This window comes from Schistocerca piceifrons, chromosome 5, assembly GCF_021461385.2.
Source record: "Schistocerca piceifrons isolate TAMUIC-IGC-003096 chromosome 5, iqSchPice1.1, whole genome shotgun sequence".
NCBI classification, from domain to species: Eukaryota; Metazoa; Arthropoda; class Insecta; order Orthoptera; family Acrididae; genus Schistocerca; species Schistocerca piceifrons.
Window position 1 is genome coordinate 331475409 of NC_060142.1, and position 12901 is coordinate 331488309.

Here is a 12901-nt window from a genome sequence, read left to right on the forward strand (position 1 = left end):
TGACCGCACGTCGAGTTGATTTAACCACACATGTGCTCTCTCCTAAATTCAGTGTTTGCTTCCTATTGCAAATGGTAACTAGGTAGTTCACAAAGGACTGAGGTCCATTTCGTCACGCTGTTGGTGATGACGTGATCCATAAAGGCGGAAGAGAGGCCAATCATATCTGAAAAATTACTATTTCCCTCTGAATACATGCTCACAGGTTTGCGTTTTCATATCCAATATGCTTCTTATTCCTGGTGATTTCGACTGTGGATGACGACCTACCACCCAGGGACCAGAGTGGATAGAAAAATGGGAGCGCTACCTCGGATAGAACAGCTGGTTAATCCTGCTTGTTAACGCTGTCTGGACATTTTGCAAGTGATTGCCTTGAGAACGAAAGAAACTGACAGGTAGCTGACGCCAGGGAAAAAACATGCCAAGAAGTTGTAATAATGAGAAGGCTGTAAAAAGATGTGTTCACCCTACGTGTACGTTGCTATCTGAAAACGTATTTCTGCCCTACAGAATTCTGGGAGCACCCCCTCTATTCTCGATCGTACTTAGTATTTGAGGAATCGTGATATAAGAAGGTATTCTTCATTGCAACTAGGACCGAGGACTGTTGCATCGTGATTGGTCAGTTACAGCCATTGGTTGACTGGCTGAGAGACTAGAACTATTAAGGGCTTGTCGTGACCAGTGATGTTATTCGTGGGTAACGGACTAAGTACAGAACAATTGCTCGGCTGTGATTTTATTTAGGATAATGGATATGTGGCTGGTCAATTTTCTTCTAAATTCTGGCCCAGCAAATTATATAAGATGTGTGAACATAGTCGACACAGTGGTGTTCAAGGCGTGTATAAGATGTCCAGTGAGTCTACCGAATTTGGACTTGGTCATTTACGACCCAGTGAGGTGCTGCTATTACGCTAAGTGCTTAGGAAGTTTCCTGATCGTTGATGATAATCAGGTGAAACAGAGATAAAAGTATCAGGAACACTTGGCAGATTAGTACTGCTGTACCAAGCTCCTTCAGCTGTCGCCGCCGAAAATGAAGATACTAAGCCAGTTGATTGATCCCGTGTCACAGGTAGAGTGATTAGGCCATAGGCTTAACCTTATTCATCGCCGATGTTCTTGATTCCGATTTAGGGCCTTACTTCACTTCTTTAGCTGGGTTGCGATATTATACCATTCTAGAACGTAACCAAGCTTACCACCTTTCGCACTGATTGGAACGTACATGAGTTTGATCGTGGTACCTTTACTTTCTATTCTGGAACGACTATACATTCAACACACTTGCATACTGTTCTGTAGGATTTGAAATTTAAGTTAGTTATTAAAGGTGTGGACGACTTCATGATGAATGGTGACACATTTTCTGAGCGTGTCGAGGGTGTTTACCAAATACAGGGTTGTTTACTTAGTACTAATCTCATACAAAAGTCATCTAAAATTAATCTGATCTGTGAGGATATATCCTTCAAATGGTTCAAATGCCTCTGAGCACTATGAGACTTAGCTGCTGAGGTCATCAGTCCCCTAGAACTGAGAACTACTTAAACCTAACTAACCTAAGGACATCACACACATCCATCCTCGAGACAGGATTCAAACCTGCCACCGTAGCGGTCGCGCGATTGGCAGACTGTAGCGCCTAGAACCACTCAGCCACATATATCCTTCCTGGGACGTTTGGTGTCAGCCATTGGTTTTAAAATAGACTAGGAGAAAACTAAGGTGAGCTAGAAATTTCGAGTACCAGAAACAAAAAGAGATAGCCCACTTCACACGAGTGGTGAATTCGCTCATTTGCCTTCACTTTTGAATCAGTTATGTAAGAGACTTACGGCATTTAATACATTAGTATCCGCCTCAAGTAATGCCACTATTTAGGCTATACCAGGCTGATTGACGCTTCATAGGCTAAACACTTTTCTTACTCAGAGGACGCGGCAGTTTAACTGCAGGAATTAGACGGTTACATGTGTCCTGATGGGTATGTCTCCAGTTATTCGTCTCCTGCCGAAGCAAAATATTTGGTGTCTGAATCGGAGGCACTTGCGGTCCTCTTCACAGAAGAGGAAATAATGTTCTATCTTCAGCATGCTTGATGAGGACGTCGGGGATTTTGTCGGGACTTGAGTTTCCGCTGTGTTGTTTCCGCTGTGTTCGCTGAGATACCTTCTTTATTTGGAGATTTAGGAGGAAGACAAGAACAAGACCCTAGCCTTCAACAGGTCAAAGACACGTCGCTGTGGTTACCATCTACACAACGGCTTGATCTGCTATATGTCTCGTAATGATTACAGATTGAAAATCTGTCTTGGCGATAATTAGGCCAGCAATGTATTTCACGGGTGCATAGTCGGCGGGCACATGGGAATATATAAGAAAATCAGGGAATATCTCACTTGGCCTTTCCCAAATAAGGACATGAGGAATTTGGTGAATCAATTTGTAACTTGTAAGTTTGCCAAATTGAAGACCAACAAAGGCTGCAGTCCACACAGGCTGAGAGACCAATCAATGGATAAGGTGTTTATTGATTATCTAGGGCCGCTGCCTCGATGTGGAAGGGTATTATATATATTCACCCCTTTCTGTGCTTTTGCGGAGGAGTAACTGCTGGACTACTCTTATAAAAAAATCTTTTCTATATTTGTGGCAGCTATATCCATATTGAGGGACAGTTCACGTGCTTTTGTTTTGTGGGAATTAAAGACAATGGTATAATTCATATGATAATTTCCCGTTACTTTGTGCCTCTTTTTGTTGGGATGGTGAATCAAAATCTAAAGTCTGCGCTAGTAATATTCCATTCGAGGGGTCAAGTAAAATGGGACTGCTTTATTCCTTAGATCAACATAGCACTTAACACTGACACCCACGAGGCCCATAAGATGACACCGATAACTATAATGTTAGTTTATTCTTGTAATTCTCCGTTTGTTGAATCTGTGGTGAGTGAACGACCTCCTCCTGGGACAGGTAACCTCTGAAGTCATTCAGGTATCTGAAGGGAGGCGAAGATTTATACTGACCATGTGCACTGGATGGAGGTGGACCAACACAACCACGCTAGGAACTCTGCCAAATTGAATGTAGGAGATGTAGTTTTCATTGAGAATTTTTCTGCTCAATGGTAGGCCGATAAGAAAATCGCTATTACGTTGTTGCCCACTTTTTGTGGGACCTTGTATGATAGTAGAAGCACTCACCCGAGTTACTCTTCTGGTTGAGAACATGTCCACAGGTAAGATGCACTGGGTACACCTAAGCCACATTAAGACTGTCCCAGTACTTACAAGTTCGTAAGCCCATCCTCATGATGTTTTAGTTTAGGGGAGGACATACACCCGTGCCGGCTCTAATTGATACTGCGTGACATTACACTTTTTGGCTGTTAGGCAGTAACAGCTACGTGCGAGGCTCCTGAGAGGGAGTATGTGGCAGCTTTCAGGCCTTGTATAGCGGTATCTGGTTTTGTCGAAAGGAGTCTCTAACTGTCAGTTAAGAATGAACGTTCCACCTGGCAACAGAAGAGTGGTGTAATTTGGCTGTCAAGGTGATTAGGTCATCAGTTTTCTAGCCCCAAATTGTAATTATATGGGTTATTGGCTAACGATAGATTATAGGATCCTGAGCAAAAAGTGGTACTGGAGTTGATCCCCTTGCCTTATCTCCATAACGATTCACTCGATTTGCTGGAGCCTGGTACTTTCCCATTCTTAATGTTAACCAGGTCAGTCGTTAGGTGACATGGACCAAAGACTCTAAGCCTGTTACATACGTTTTGTATGGGCTGGAATTTGTTCGAATGTAAATGTTTCCCTTTCGGGTGTCCACTGCTGGAGTGGCTATATTGTCACATTTACTGGATTCATTCTTTGTCTAACTTAAATTTAGATGGATTTTCAACTGCCTACGTGACATTTTCATTTACAGTAACGCCTTTTCTGAATACTTTGATCATGTTGTGCAGGTTTTGAGCCATGTACGAGAAAACTGGGTAAACTGCAAAATCTTCTATGGTTAAGTTAGAGTGTCATGAAATCACCATTTGGGAACACACTGTCTCGGATTGTGGCACCCGAACTGATCAGAATCTCGCTAAGGCTCTCTACCAATTGTCATTACTAAGGATAAGATAGCTGTGACTAGATTGATAGGCATGATGTTTTTTTTTTAAATTTTATTTATGATTTTGTCTAATTGTCCATTAAACACTTAGTTCAGAAAGGGAGAAAGTTCCACTGGGCCGATACGCAGCAAGTTGCATTCGATGCCTTGAAAATGGCTATAAGTAATCCTCGTGCCCTGCCTCTTCCTGATTTTCAGCGGGAGTTTGTTCTTCCAACCGAAGGCATCTAATTCCGGGATCGCTACAGTGTTGCTTCAAAAGTATAATGGTGAACGAAAGCTACGTGCCCGTTCATCAAGGTTTTTATCGTCTTCGATACTTAAATATTCATTGCACGAGTTGGTAGCCTTGGCTGTCACATTCAGTTTTGAGAAATTTAAATTCTATCTCGAAATAAATCCAGATAGAAACGGATACTCAGGCATTGATCTGGGTGTTTTCAAAGCCCCGTAAAACTGGTAGCATTTGCCACCGGGTTTCTAGAATTTACGTTTTCCGTTTTCTAGTTCAGGCGTATTAAGAGTACCCATAACTAAATCGCTAATTTTTACAGAAGCATGTTCCATGGTGAGTTCTACATAACCGAAAAACTGTATACAAGCAAGGAGCTTTATGTGTTTCCACAGTCCTGCGAGAACTCCCGTCGTTATATGATGACTTGAAGGAAATACAGAATCGCGATGTCCAGTTAAGTAGCATCAAACAGCAACTTCACAACTCTGAACAGATTTAGGGGTTTTGTATTAAAAAAAAATTCTTGCGTTATCATACCCGCTATGATCATAAATTAAAGTGTTTTCATCAATCAATATGTGGGGCCATTTGGAAGCGTACAAAACAATCATCAAAATTAAGGAACTATGAACTTGAGGCAGCTTGACCTTGAATATGAGAGTTGTAGTCGGTCATGTCGGAACTGTTAGATGGCTAAGCCTAATTATAAGACCCATTTCTTTATATTACAACTGCGAAGAAAATCCCATCGATAAGCTTTTTGTCATCAACGGCCTCTTCTACGTAAACAAACGGTGATAGGTATATATTTGCTGTGGTTTATGCATTTACTCGTTTCATTCCGCTGGTTATGATCATCTAGCATCTACTAAAAGTTTTTTTTTCAGTTTTGTCTGCCCATATTTTATTATGGGAATTTAAGAAATTTGGCCTTAATAGTGCAGTTTTCCATACCCCAACAGCACCACATTAGCTTCAGCCATCCTCTGACGAACAAGGCAACAAGAATCTAAATTCGACTCTTGTTATTTTAACACTCAATCTGAGGCAGATTTCGCCATTTTATCTACTGGCTTAATTTTGTCTTAAATACTGTAGTTCACGAAACACATAGGACAACACCTGATAAGCTGATGTTTACATATAACATATTTCATCTGTATCTAATCTGTGGTAGATAAATAAACTTCTTACCCGAGGGTATCAGCTTTAAAGTCATTAAAGAATATTCGTTAGCTGTAATGAATAACATTCGCCTAGCGCACCAGAAGGGGACTGCAAGGACTGATAGGGGAAGGAACACTATATCGTTAAATATCGGTGACGTAGACTTTATGAAACTCTTTTATGCACTTGCAAGAGAACCTACCCTTGGCACAGACCCCAGATTTAGTGTTAAGACGGCCCAGTGGACAGTCCGTCAAAAACTGAACGTGAAAACAGGAAGAAGGTGTATTGAACTGTGAAAAAAAAAAGCAAAATAGAAATAGTGAACCATAAAAGCTTAACAAGTGCTACAATGAGAAAAGTGTAAAAGCCATAGAGTCGTGTTTAAGTGGTCACGGTGTTGGACTGCGAAGCGGGCAACCCGGGATGTAAACTCGGTCGTGCCATTTACTCTTTTTTTCACAACTTTATGGACTGTCCGTCCGGTCATTCAAAAGTTTGTTCTCTTTCTATAGTCTTGGCAGTTGTCATACCATACACTGGTGACAGAATACGAGTCATGTGGCAATACTACATTACTCTTCTTAAGGAAATGCCACGAATAGTGAGAGCAGGCGAGGTACTACACAGACGTCTCACGGACTCGAAAACAACAAATAAAAGTGTGTGGCTATGTGAGAACAAAGGAATTCAAGAGTGAAAACGTCCAAAACGGAACGCAACTTCAAAAGTGTTAAAAACATGTTTTGACAGACCACAGAGAAACTGTACGAGCATGAAACTGTTGGGTTGTTTTGTTGCAGCTTATGTGACAAACTGTTATGTTTTCATCACGTCCTTGGGAAATGACCCTAGCCTACACCTCGCTATTGCAAACGGACGTTACACGACAGAGACACCATAAAGAAAGAAAGAAAAAAAAGAGACAGGTAAGTTCGATCACAGCTCGCCCGTGTAGTAGTCCATCACCCTAATCACGACTGCTTTGTTCCTTTCCGTTGCTCTATATTGCGCTTCTAGTCCTTCGACCGTTCGTTGTTTCTATTTTACTTTTTTCTTACACTTCAGTACACCTTCTTCCTGTTTTCATGCTTGATCAAGTTTTTCAAATTTTTAATGGGCTGTCCGGACGCCCTTACCACTAAATCTGCGGTGGGGACGGGGAGGGGGATGCGATAGGAAAGTTTCCCATGTTAATTTGTTAGTAAAGTGAGTCAGAAAACTGCAGCCAAGGTTCGCGCCTTGCTTCATAGCTTCATCATCAGCTTTATATCCCCAGTAAGCCTCCTTGTCTAGGATAGGGCCACAAAGAAAAATTTTAGTACACATGTGTCAGATTGAGGTAGGGCTTGAGAGCTGAGTACAGAAATACATACTATTGCTTTAATAAATTTGTCCAGTTCGGCACCTTTCCTTGTGATGGGATGAGGTAGAACTGAGCCATGGATGCATTAAAATTGATATCTACCGCTCATCAAACGTCACCGTACTTCATCGTATCGTATCATAGTCACTGGTTTGTCGGCGTTCCGATAGGGGCAGTATGCTGCACGCCGAGTTGATTTGCTCCTAATCTCTGTATTTGTCTGCTTTTCTAAAAGGTAACTAGGTTAGCGCACTGAAGACATATGTCCGCATGGTCATGTTATCAATGGTAATGTGATGGTTAACGGCAGAAGAGCCGCCTTCTATGTAGGAAGAATTACTGTTTCTCACTGACTTTGTGCTCATGGATTGCGTCTTCAGACACAGCGTGCGACTTATTTCTACAGCTTTGGGTTGTGGATGCTGACGAGCCAGTATTTCCAATACAGCCGAAGACCAGAGTAGAAAGATAATCGGTAAGCAACTTTTGGTTGTATGTGATTTAACAATGGTTGTTAGTCAGGAAACCCTGGTTAATTGAGAAGGCTTTTATATAGGAATTTGATTTGTCTTGTCGCATGTAACGCTGTCTAGCTTTGACTAGCGATTGTCATACTGGTATTAGCACCTAATGTGGATCAGCATTTCAAGTCACCGGTAAATGACAAAGTTGATGAAGCCTACTTGACATAGGCAAACCGGGTTTAGATTTTAATGTTGAATCTTTTATGGAGGAAGTCTTATTTCTGTATTTATACACCGGAATTTAATGTTTGTTAAATTATATGTTTCCTTTTAAGGACCCATGGGAAAAGACTACTACGAGAGGTTCATTATTTAAAGTGTTTGTTCTGTTCCAAGAACTTATGTATTAGGTAAAAACCCTACAATGGCCAAGATTGCATGAATTCGTCTTTATTTTTGACAACCGGTTTTGATTGATCCTCTGGTATTATTTCTGTCAAATCTTTGTATGAGGTGGTATATTTTATCCACCATAATGAAAACATGATACCAGGCTCTAATTCGCAATGAACATGTTCAATAAAATTATTTTTAAGACCGGCAAATGATACATCAGCCGAAGCCGGATGTCGAAAATAAAGACGAGTTTATGCGATCTTGGTTACTGAAACTACGAGGTGTGGCTAGAAAAAAACCGGACTAGTACTGGTGAAACAATAAAACGAATGCAATAAGGCTGAAAGTCGCGTGGCCTGTCACGTGTCTCTCGCTCCGCCTACTGCTCGAGTTTCATCTGCCTCCTGCACTCAGTCTGCCCGTGGCGTCTGTTTTAAGCAGTTGACGTTTTGTCTGTGCGTCGGAAAATGTTGAGTGTACAGAAAGAACAGCGTGTTAACATCAAATTTTGTTTCAAACTAGGAAAATCTGCAAGTGAAACGTTTGTAATGTTACAACAAGTGTACGGCGATGATTGTTTATCGCGAACACAAGTGTTTGAGTGGTTTAAACGATTTAAAGATGGCCGCGAAGACACCAGTGATGACACTCGCACTGGCAGACCACTGTCAGCAAAAACTGATGCAAACATTGAAAAAATCGGTAAACTTGTTCGACAAGATCGCCGTTTAACAATCAGAGCAGTGTCTGAGTTAACAGGAGTTGACAAGGAAAGTGTTAGGCAGATTCTTCATGAGAGTTTCAACATGAACAAAGTGTGTTCAAAAATGGTTCCAAAGTGTCTCACAATTGAGCGGAAGGAACGCCGAAGAATGATTTGTTCTGACATCCTGGAAAACATTGAAAGTGATCCCACCTTCTTACAAAATGTTATTACTTGCGATGAATCGTGGTTTTTTACTTACGATCCCGAAACTAAACTCCAATCGATGCATTGGAAAACTCCTGGTTCTCCACGACAAAAAAAGCACGAATGTGAAAATCGAAATTCAAGGCAATGATGATTGTTTTTTTTGACATCAAAGGGATTGTGCACATTGATTGGGTACCAGAGGGACAAACAGAGAATCAGCATTACTACATTAGCGTCCTGGCTACCCTACGTGAGCGAGTACGGAGAAAACGGAACGATTTGTGGAGAAAAAAGTCATGGATCCTTCACCAAGACAATGCCCCAGCTCACAGTGCGTTGTCAGTGAAGACGTTTTTAGCAAAACACAACATTCCCATCTTAGATCATCCACCCTACTCACCTGATTTGGCCCCCTGTGACTTTTTTCTTTTCCCTTAAGTCAAGTCAGCTTTGAAAGGAACTAGATTTGAGATTGTTGAAGCAGTAAAAGAAAAAGCGACGGAAGTAATGTATAGACTTACCGAAAATGATCTGCAGTATTGCTATGAACAGTGGAAAATTCGTATGGAGCGGTGTAGAGACCGAGGAGGAGAGTACATTGAAGGAGATAACATGAAATTGTAAATAATTGTAAATAAATGTTTTTTCCAGCATCAGTCCGGTTTTTTTCTAGCCACACCTCGTATTTAACCAAGTAAAACAAAACCATGAGAAAATTCCATGTATTGAATTGCGGCCATGAACTATGGACCTTGCAGTCGGTGGGGTGACTTGCGTCCTCAGCGATCAAATAGCAGTACCGTAAGTACAACCACAATGGAGGGGTATTTGTTAAGCGGCGAGGCGAACGTATGGTTTCTGAACAGGCTAGGTAGCCTTTTCAGCCGTTATAGGGCTATTGTCTGCATGACTGACTGATCTGGCCTTGTGACATCAACCAAAATGGCCTTGCTGGGCTAGTACGGCAAATAGCTGAGGGCAAGGGAAACTATAGCCGTAATTTTTCCCGAGACATGAAGCTCTGCAGTACAGTTAAAAGATGATGGCGTCCTCTTGGGTACCATATTACGGAAGTAAAATAGGCCCCCATTCGGATTTCTTGGCGGGGACTACTCAGGAGGGTGTCATCATTAGGAGAAATAACCATGGCGATGTACGGATCGGAACATGGAATGCTAGATCCCTTAAACGGACAGGTAGGTCAGAAAATTTTGAAAGGGAAATGGATAGATTCAAGTTAGATATAATGGGAATTAGTGAAGTTGGGCGGCAGAAGGAACAGCACTTCTGGTCAGGCGAATACAGGGTGATAAATACAAGGTCAAATAGGGGCAGTGTAGGTGTGGGTTTAATAATGAATAAGAAAATAGGAATGCAAGTAAGCTATTCTGAACAGCATTATCGAAACCATGATAGACACGAAGCCCGCTCCTACCGCAGTGGTACAAGTTCACATGCCAGCGAACTCCGCAAATGATGACGACATTAAAGAAATGTATGACGAGGTAAAAGAAGTTATTCAGATAGTTAAAGGAGACGAAAATTAAATTGTGTTGGGGATGAATTCGATAGTAGGAAAAAGAAAGGAAAAATAGTAAATCAAAAAGGACTGGGGGAAAGAAATGTAAGAGGAAGTCGTCAGGAAGAATTTTGATACAGAGTAATTTAATCATCGCTAATACTTGGTTTAAGAATCGTAAAAGAAGATTGTGTACGTGGAAGAGACCTGGAGAAACCATAATATTTCAGACTGACTATATAATGATTGGTCAGAGACTTAGGAACCAGATTTTAAATTTTAAGACATATCCAGGGGCAGCTGTGGGCTCTGATTACAATTTTTCGCTATGAACCGAAGATTAAATGACAGGAAAATCGAAAAAGGTAGGATATTAAAGAGAAACGTCTGGATGAGTTGAAAGAAGCAGAGGTTGTTGAGGGTTTCAGACAGGACGTTAGGCTACGATTGACTAGAAAAAGGGAATGGAATACATAAGATGGCGAATTGGTTGTTTTAAGAGATGAGAAACTCAAGGCAGCAGAAAATCAAATAGGTAAAAAGATAAGGCCTAATGGAAATCCTTGGATAACACACGAGATACTGAATTTAACTGATGAAAGGAGAAAATTTAAAAAATCAGCAAATCCAGCAGGCGAAAGGGAACACAATCGTTTTAAAAATGAGATTGACAGGAAGTGCAAAATTGATAAATAGGAATCGCTAGAGGACAAATGTAAGGATTTAGAAGCATATATCACTAGGGGAAAGATAACCTCCGCCTGCAGGAAAATTAAACAGGCCATTGGGGATAGGAGAAGCAGCTGTAGGAATATCAAGAGCTGAGATGGAAAACCTAAGCGAAGAAGGGAAAGCTGAAAGGTGGAAGGAATATACAGAGTACCTATACAAGGGAGAAATGTGGGCATAGATGAAGGTGAGATGAGCTATGTGATAATGTGTTTCCGATGTAACAGTGAAGTGGAAACCTGAAGAGACACGAACAGCACAAAAGCGTAGTTGCCGAACTCGTCTATTGACTGACAGACACCGCCGACAGTTGAAGAGGGTCATCATATGTAATAGGCAGACATCTATCCAGACCATCACACAGGAATTCCAAACTGCACCAGGATCCACTGTAAGTACGATGACAGACGGGAGGTGAGACAACTTGGATTTCATGGCCGAGCAGCTGTTCATAAGCCACACATGATGCCGGTAAATGGCAAACGACGCCTCGCTTGATGTAACGAGCGTAAACATTGGACGATTGAACAATGGAAAAAACGTTGTGCGGAGCGACGAATCACGGTAGACAATGTAGCGATACGATGGCAGGGTGTGGGTATGGTGAATGCCCGGTGAACGTCGCCTGCCAGCGTGCGTAGTGCCAACAATAATATTCGGAGGCGGTTATGTTGTGGTGTGGTCGTGCTTTTCATGGAGGGGGCTAGCACCCCTTGTTGTTTTGCATGACACTATCACAGTAGAGGCCTACATTGATGTTTTAAGGACCTTCTTGCTTCCAACACTTGGAGATCAGTTCGGGGATGGTGATTGCATCTTTCAACACGATCGAACACCTGTTCATAATGCACGGCCTGTAGTGGAGTGGTTACACGACAATAACATCACTGTAATGGTGTGGCCTGCACCATTGGAATGTTTTGGAACGCCGACTTCGTGCCAGGCCACACCGACCGACATCGATACCTCTCCTCAGTGCAGCACTCCGTGAAGAATAGGCTGACCTTCCCCAAGAAACCTTCCAGCACCTCACTGAACGTATGTCTGCGAGAGTGGAAGCTGTCATAAAGTTTAAGGGTGGGCCAACACCATATTGAATTTCAGGATTACCAATGGAGGGCGCCACGAACTTATAAGTTATTTTCAGCCAAGTGTCAAGATACTTTTAATCAAATAGTGTAAGTTAATTTCAGTGGTGGGTTGCAGAGTTTTGCTATTGCTTTAACAGACTTCATTTCGCTGTGCAGACGACTTTCCATAAGCTAAATATGATAGTGACGTACACTAGGCACTAAATCTTTCGGTGTACAGAGGGACCCACAGTACCATCACCTGCTACAAAGAAAGATCACGATCAATCGTATCACAATCTGATGATTATACCATGTCTAGTAAGCGACACCCACTGATTCTCATACTCTTCAATTCCTGCAGTGGAAGTAAGGGTACCACCATGGAGGATTTTTGCGCTTATTGTTATTATCTAGTGTCGCAGTAAACGTAGGGAGAAAATACTGAATTCAATAATTCATGCTACACGATTCTCACCGAGGCTGTGTCCTCACATACAAAAGGAAAGGTTTAGATTTTGGAAGGAACTGTTTCGTAGCTGAGTTTACTGGATTTTCACAAAATTCTCGTGTGAGACGGAAGCAAACTCGAATTTGAATTATAATTCAACAACATTCCTTCCGGGGAAATTACTATAGGGGTGAGCAGAGGAGACGTTTTATGACTTACTCTAGCCCCTTCATTTCGACTTACTTTTAATTTTTGTTTGAAGTAATGTGATCTTATTTAAACATAGTGAGTGTTTTGTAAAATCGCTATTGCTGCAAAGGCAACCCAGAAGTAGATCTCGTAACAAGATGATAAAAAAGACGAAGATATTGGTGAATGTGGTTAGCTTTCGTAAGATGACGGGCTCATGAAGTCCATACGAGTGTGAACCGCTTTAAGTAGGATCTGTAGGAAA